Below are 8,354 nucleotides of genomic sequence, written 5' to 3'. Positions count from 1 at the left end.
GCCGTCCATTTTCAGGTACCATAACTCTCGTCCGAACAATGCAACTGTCACAACCTAAGACATCAATTTCCGATGCATTCAGCGAACTAAAATAGAAAAGAAAAAATAAACAGATGAACAAAGGTGGTGTGTGGCGGCATTATTTCATACAAATGCAGGAACAATGGGCCGTTTTAATATACGGTCTTAGGGTAGCCAGCGATACCATTCATTGTTTTGCCTTTATTAATTAATTTGCTCGGGGACTAATCCACGTTATTTTGTGTAGATAACAATGGGATTCGGTTTTGGAAAAATTTGGACGGTTGCGGTTAATTACCTTTGAGGAACGAGGAAAAAAATTAAGGGGTTTCGTTGGATTGTTTCGTCAAGTTCTTTTAGTGAAGATTTTAATTTTTGCTCCTACTTGGACTTAATACCACATAATCTTAACTACAAAATACTCTGTTTGCATCAGCAAAACCCCAATGTTGGCATCCAAATGCTAACATTGTTTGGAAGCACTAAAACAGAAGCAAGACAAGAACAAAAAAAGATTTCGGAACTCCTCAAGAAAAATCATTGGAAAATGTCTACATCCCCAAAAACACACATGCACCAGCATTCTAAACCAGTTTTATGTCCATCATAACCATAATCGTCGTCCTTACATCCTTCAATCAAAACTTTTGCTAGCCTTAATACTTTTTGCACTGGTCCACCTTACTCCAGTAGGAAAGTTTTTTCATTTATTTTCGCATCGCTAGTGACATTTTCCTAATGATCGGAAAATGTGGGGATCCTTAGTAGAGGCCGTCCATGTCACGTTCACGCCACTTATAACTGTGGAGTCTGCTGCAATTAACTGACGTCATTAGAGATTTTTGGTAGCTATGTGAGCTTTGTTTTGTCGCCTAGCTAGGTAAATTTTAGATCTATTTTAGCAAGATGTTTTTGGTAGTAGCAGTTTGATAAATGAAGAAGATCTTTGCTTCTTTATGCCACAATTATGCTCCGCGTATGCAGGCATGCCTTATTCAAAACAAACCAAATAATACTTTTAATTTTGTTATAAATAAAACAAAATTTTTTTTAGCACAGAAAATTTTGTGGCGAACAGTATTTATTATGCAGGAGAAACTCGTGAGGATTTTTTTAATAGTATCGATTCGACATACTAAGTTTTTTTGCAAAAGTTTTTCATTCTAAAAAACAATAAAAAACAAATTAATAAACTAAATATACTCTAAACTTTGTTGAAATTGTTAGTTATTGCCCCTTTTTTCCAGATTCAAATGTTAGACGAAAAATTAGAACACTTTTAACAGGCACAAGTTTTTGGTGTTGAGATGGTTTCTTATACATTGATACTTAGCTTGTATAAGATTTCGTAAACTCATAGACGTGTTCACTCGCAAACACACACCTGTTCCAAACAGATGTTCGTAAATTGTTTTATGTCTTGCGAAACATTTTTATCTCAATATTTATTCTTGTTCTATTTTTAGACTTGAAATTAGTTACAGTTTAATAAAAGTGTGCGAAGTAACTCGGTTTGTACATATATGGTAATAACTTCTTAAATAAACTATTTACATACAAAATGATGGTTTCTGTTAATTCCTTAATGTAGATACAATTATATAATGTAGTTTAATTCGTATCACATTTGTATATTATTTCAGTGGTTAACAAATTATTATTTGTAGACTACTTACTGCTTGTAATTAATAAGCAGGGAAGCTGTGGGCTGGAGCTTTAATACTTTTATAATCATCCTGTTTTAAAAAAAGGAAATAACCCAAAAAAAATAAAGTACTCCAGATATTCTTAAGAATTAAATTATAGTCTACTCTTAGGTACCGATTACTGAAAAGGTTGAATAATAGACGCAGTAAATTATACGAGACTACAAGTATTTCGACTAAAAATCATATTGTTTTAATAATAAAGTTAAAGGTGAAAAGCCATTGTATTTTTCAACAAAACCTTACATTGTTCGATTCGTTGATTTCCGACTACCAGTCAGGAACCTTTAGGCTTCGATTAATTGGGTGCTCGAAACGTGAGTAATTATTGGAAATATCTCCAAATATTAACCTAAAAGATCATGAAGGTTTTATTGTTTATTGAAACGTTTTAAGTGGAAGTGATATAGGATAGGGTTTTGAGAAACTTTCCAAATTTTCCCGAACATCAGAACTTTTTTATGTTGCATTTTAAGCGGTAGACAATCACAAATACTTCTCTATATGGCCTCTTCCCTTATCTTTACTCAGTAAACAGGTATGTGGAATGAATAATTTATATTTTTGTAGTTATTATTCGATAGCCGATTCGATGTTCCAGACAAAATTATCAGCTGATCAAATATCTATTTTTAATTATTTATCATTTTCCTCGACATAGGTGCATTTCAAATATAAAAGCGGTATTAAGTATTATTATAACTCAACTGTGAAACACATTCACACATACATATACGATACATAATCTGGAATTATAAATATATCGATTAAGTCAAACTAGACGATAATTGTACTGCGAAGCCATGCAAAAACTCCTCCGTCTCTTATAACGAAGCAATTGATATTTTCTCAAAATTGTGTTGAAAAAAAGTGTCTCTAAGATTGATTTCCAATATCTAAGTCCTAATAGGAGAGTTCCTAGTTTTTAATTAACTAGAACTTAATTCATAACTTCTCATTCAAATAGTACGCACTAAATTAGTTCGTCAAATTTTGTACCGGTAGAATGAATCGTCTAAAAAAGCCCTATTTGAAATAAAAACTGTTGTTTTTTTTTACTCCCGTACGAAAAACATAATGATTTTCAAACCCGCGCTATTGATCCTAAGTGACCTCAAATAAATCCATTACATTACAATTTTACATGGAAGACCCTTGTTTACTGGATTCTTTTGGAAAACAGAAAGTTAGGAGCATTTCGTTGTAAATTAAAACTCGAATACGTTATCCTAACGTGACCACATTTTCGACACACGAAGTACCTATTCTCCTTTTACACACGACGAGAGAGTGTAATCGTATCGTAGTCGTTCGTTTCAAAAGAATCGTGAGGCAACAATTTGAAAGGGGCAAACCATATAATGTTTAAGATTATTATGATCGTCATCGTATCAAAATCATAACTGCAGATCACTGTTGATTTTAAAATGAAAGATCATGGAATAGAAATTTGTAAAACCTCAGAGTCATGCATTAACAATTAACTTAATTAAAAAAACCATCAAAGCAGAAAAATGTAGACTACCTGATATACTTTACTATAATCTATATAAAATTAATTATTACTTGAATCGACTCCGCATCTTTCACCCTAAATATAAAAGGTTTTCACAGTGAAGCCAAAAGTGCGGAAAATGGAAAGAGCCCCAATAAATAAAACTACCAAAAGGCTAATTGGAAAGCCAACATATAAATCAAGGGCCACTCTAAGTCTTGGTGCAAAAGCACAAAAACAATTACGAACTGAAATTGTAGAGTTGTCTGCTGGCACACTTTAGATTTTAGGTTACTTGTGGCTTGTAGGATGTGAATTATGTAGCCGGGGTTAGAATTAAGTGAATTCATTATATATTATGTCATTTCTTTTGTGGAACTCTTTTGTCAATCTATGAAGTTTTTTTATCAGACGTTTGAAGATTCGAATGTTAGTCTCAAAATTAAAATTAAAATGCGACATATTATTATTTATCCAGTGTTCCAGTCATTAAGAATTTAAGCTAGCTTTGATGATGATCGATGACATTTCCAGATTTATTGTTTTTTTTTCAAGTTTTCGACAAAAAATACAAACAACAAAGTAGGATTTATTTTTATAACGATAACAACTTTCTTGTCGAAACATTTAGACTTTTTATAAAAAACATGTGTACAAATTCATGATACCACTCAATGCTTAACATTTATATCCACACAAGAACCTAATTTCCCAAAAAAAACCTTCATGAACCTAACAAATACGAGCAAAAACATTAACACCATAATTAAACTGAGCATATCTTGGCCGAACAAAGAGCTTGTCCCATATCAGGGCTATAAATAAATAAATTAGTCGGGCCATTTGCGAGCCGCGGTCGGCTGACCACGAAGTTACACTTAGAGCACGCTTGGGGTGAATATACGTAAGTTAAGGGCCACATTGTGTATAATATCAACTGGACAACGGATTACGAAGAAAAAGGAAGTTTGGATAAGAAATTTTTCGTTTCGTTTTTTTTATTGCCTATTTTAGTTGATACGTTGTTAGTTGATTTGTATTGATTGGTGGCAAAAAATCGTTCATACTTCGTGAAAAATCGTTAATGACAAAAGAATTTGCTAGGTTAATGAAATTCGTCGATGATAAAAGAATATGAATAATGCTGAAGGTTTATCTAATGAAAGAACTGAAATTACCTACATTTAGTCGCAGTCATCATGTGCATCATGTGAAACCTGTTTTCAGACGTAACGATTTTATATTAATTTTAGATTTTATCTACCAGATCAAGTCAAACAGACGTATGGTTGTATGTTAATCTCCAAAGGATTTATTATCTACTAAGTACTTAACCTAAACCTGCCGTGCCATTTTTTAGTGACTAACGGACCTCGGTCATTTTTAAATTAATTTTAAAATATCGAGGAAACGTGTTATGCCCGGTTTACATTATTCCAGTCCAGTGATCTAGCGAGAGTCCAGCACTGGACTGGATCTGCTACGTTTACATTATTCCAGTTATTTAGAAGCCGTTGAAGTGTGAACACTACAGTGACAATGATTTCAGGAAGAGATCAGTTTTGAAAATGTTTTAAACGTGGTCAATCACTCTTGCTACAAGAAGTTATTAATGAGGTTGATAAGGAACTAAAAGAAAGGAAGGGATTTGGGTGAGAAATTGGATCAGCGAAAGACATCAAAAACGAGGGTCAGTAATGCTTTTGCAAGAACTGAAGGTAGAAGATTCCAATGAATATAGACTGGCATTGAGAATGACAGCAGAAAACTTTTTTCTTCGCAAAAAAAGGTCCGGAAAAACAACCAACATGTGTGTACTTCGTCAGCACTGGAATGGCACTGGATTGACCGTCTACATTATTCCAGTTGCACTGGATTGATCGCACTGGACTAAAAAGAAGACCTCGAATCCAATTACTGGACTGGAATGCTTACTGGATTCAGTTCATTCCAGTGCCGGTTTAAATTTTTCCAGTAAGCAATCCAGTACTGGTCTAGATCGCTAGACTGGAATAATGTAAACCGGGCATTAGCCTCGAAATTAAGGAATTAGAAAATTTTGTTCATTGCTAAAGTACCTACTACCATCCACCATCATCATCAAAAAATATAAAGTAATATTATGTGAACGTTATGCACATACGATTTTTATTTTATTTATGACTTGAATATATGTAACAAAATCTTACTTCGCAAATCTTAATAGTCCTGCAAAACTATTTACTTCCTACCAGTGCTTCTCTCAAAAACAAATACCAATTAGCCACATAACAGATTTTATGTATTTAATGTTAACCAACCATTGATTAAACTTTACTTTTATGTCTACTAAGATACATTTTAATACATTGGTCAGTGCAAGGCTCACAAAACATCGTACCCACATAGTATTGTTATATCAATCCAAAATATCTTTAAATAAATGATGCAATAATGATATTATATAATTGAAAATCATTTCTGCAATCGTGATATGCTATCTTAGATCATTGTATTGTAAAGTAAACCTTAAGTAGAAAGATAGAAGATACATATTTTCATTTATGTGAGGTAGATATGGACAATGCTAGTAATTAGGTTTATAAAGGTAACTAAATGATATTGAGTAATTTCGTATTTTTAAAGTGAATACAGAATTTACTTCGTAGGTACTATTTACTTTTATAGTGTGTTAACATTGCTATATATATATATCTATTTTAATTTCCCTAATAAATACAGCCTTTACCTTTTTGTGTATTTTTTTAAACAGTAAAAGGAAGTAATTTTATGAAGTTTTAAAAAAACATCATAATAGTTAAAATAACTTAAGCCGGTCAAGAGCGAGCAGGACTCGCGAAAATGAGTCTAAGAAAACCGGCTATATCACTAAAAAAATTGTGAAAACCAGAATATCATCACGTAAGAAAAAATTAAATGATTACTTATCACGGTTCGTGAGATATAGTCTGGTGTACTAAGTAAGGACAGACAGTGGAACTTCAGAAATAGGTTTCTGTTTGATTCTATGGCTAGGTACGGCACCCTAAACAGATTTGTCTGAGAACTCGGGTTCCCAGAGGCCTCTTTAAGTAGTATTTTAGCAGCGTATGACAGCGGCAACTTAAACTTGCTTAACTCACCTGCATTTATTTATCAGGAAAACATACCTACAATAGTCAAGATTAATATTCATGCTAAACACTATCTCATTCTGACTTCCACCAAGGCTTTAAATCGAGACTTTTAAATTGACAATAAAAATAAAATAGTAAAACTAACTAATATTATATTATTGTGTTAATTTGACGTATGATATTCAGTAATTTTAATCTCTTTTGCTAACCAATATTTATTAATCACGTCTGCGGTGCAGGATGTCAGGAGAGCCGAAATAAAGATAGAATATTCAATTAAAGTCTGACTTAACTGAGAAACAGCCTAAAATTGACTGGTAGGTAACGCCTATAATTATGGCGGCTTTAAGTTCACCTTGTGTACCACAATAGTACATGATAGTTTAAATAAAAAAAAACATAATATTTTCCCACGTTTTTATAAACTCACTATCTTGTTTGTTTGTATGTTTGTTTGTTTGTATGTTTGTTTGTATGTTTGTTTGTATGTTTGTTTGTTGTTCCGGATGGATTTTTGCAACTCAATTTTGGGGCACTTCCCGATAAGCTATCAGGCTGACATTTTCAGGGTAGCTTCAAACCCGATGACAATACAGTTTAAAACTATAAAAGCTATCAAAATTTGTATTCTTGTGTAAATGTAGGTATTTATATTCTTTAAATCTATTAACATTTATTGTTATTTACTACTACAGTAAGATGGTCAGGTCACAAAATAGTTTGTTGTACACGGGTATCGAAACGTGACATACCTTGCTGCAATACCTATCTGGTTAACTATCTATCCATGCAATAAATAAACACATTATCATTTATTCCTAGTGGACAGTGGTATCACAATCTCAAAAAAAAAGTCATTCAAAAAATACATTTTGATCGTTATCATAAAAGATAACAAACGTGTGAATTTTATTGTTTTTAGTGTTCCTAAAAATATTTGTATGCCATTATAATTTGTTATAACAGACAAAACAATATGTAATTAGTAATGTTAATTGTTTCATGTATTAAATAATAAGATATACGAAACGAAACAAAAAAATATATAGGGCCATTGTGATTTTACAAATAAATTATCTTTGTCTGGAAAACGTGAAAAAAAAAACTCGACTCGAAATCCTTAGATACCTCTGTCCAACCGAGGAACAGACGCCGATACACACAGGCTGGTATTTTATGATAAACGTTGAAGAAATAGATTAACTGACTAATGACTGACTGATTAATGACTTCACTAGCCTAAACATATATGTTATAAAAAGGTTTTTGACTAAATCCAATAAATTTAATCTATTTACTCCGTCAGACAGATTTCAAAAAAATATATGATAGAATAATATGCAATTTTCATTTCATCACATCATTAAAAGTAAGAAATTATTCCTACATCTTTGACAGTCGTTACAGGTAGTCAGAAGCTTGAAAAGTCTGACAGCCAGTCTAACCAAGGGGTATCGTGTTGCCCAGGCAACTGGGTTGAGGAGGTCAGATAGGCAGTCGCTCCTTGTAAAACACTGGTACTTAGCTGAAACCGGTTGGGCTGGTAGCCGACCCCAACATAGATGGGAAAAGGCTAGGCCGATGATGATTAAAAAGTAAGGAAGATTAAGTAGCCCTTATGGTAGTAGGAGCTAGCTGATCACCGCGTACAACAGCGTACTGGTAAGTTGTGACTTCACACGATATGTTAAATCACTTTGTCACTTTCATCTTTTGTTTCCGAAATGAAAGAAACAGACGTATCCAATACCATTTGGAAATCTGTCTGTCGGAGTAAACAGATTTCTTTTGTCGAATACCTTATTCTGGTGTTTGACGTCATTACGATTAGATTAAATTTGATCTTGATTATGATTATAAATTATGAGTGTCATATAAATACGATTGTTTAGATTTTTTCTTTATATGAGGCTTTAATTCAGTAAGTATAATGGCGTTTTACAATAATTATTTCCATTTAAATTATAATCTTACAAGTGTAACTGTGTTCGGTTGTTATATTCCATAAGCAAACCT

This window comes from Trichoplusia ni, chromosome 7 (genome assembly GCF_003590095.1).
Source record: "Trichoplusia ni isolate ovarian cell line Hi5 chromosome 7, tn1, whole genome shotgun sequence".
NCBI lineage: Eukaryota > Metazoa > Arthropoda > Insecta > Lepidoptera > Noctuidae > Trichoplusia > Trichoplusia ni.
The sequence above is the reverse complement of the archived record's forward strand: the minus strand, read 5'-3'. Positions refer to the sequence as shown.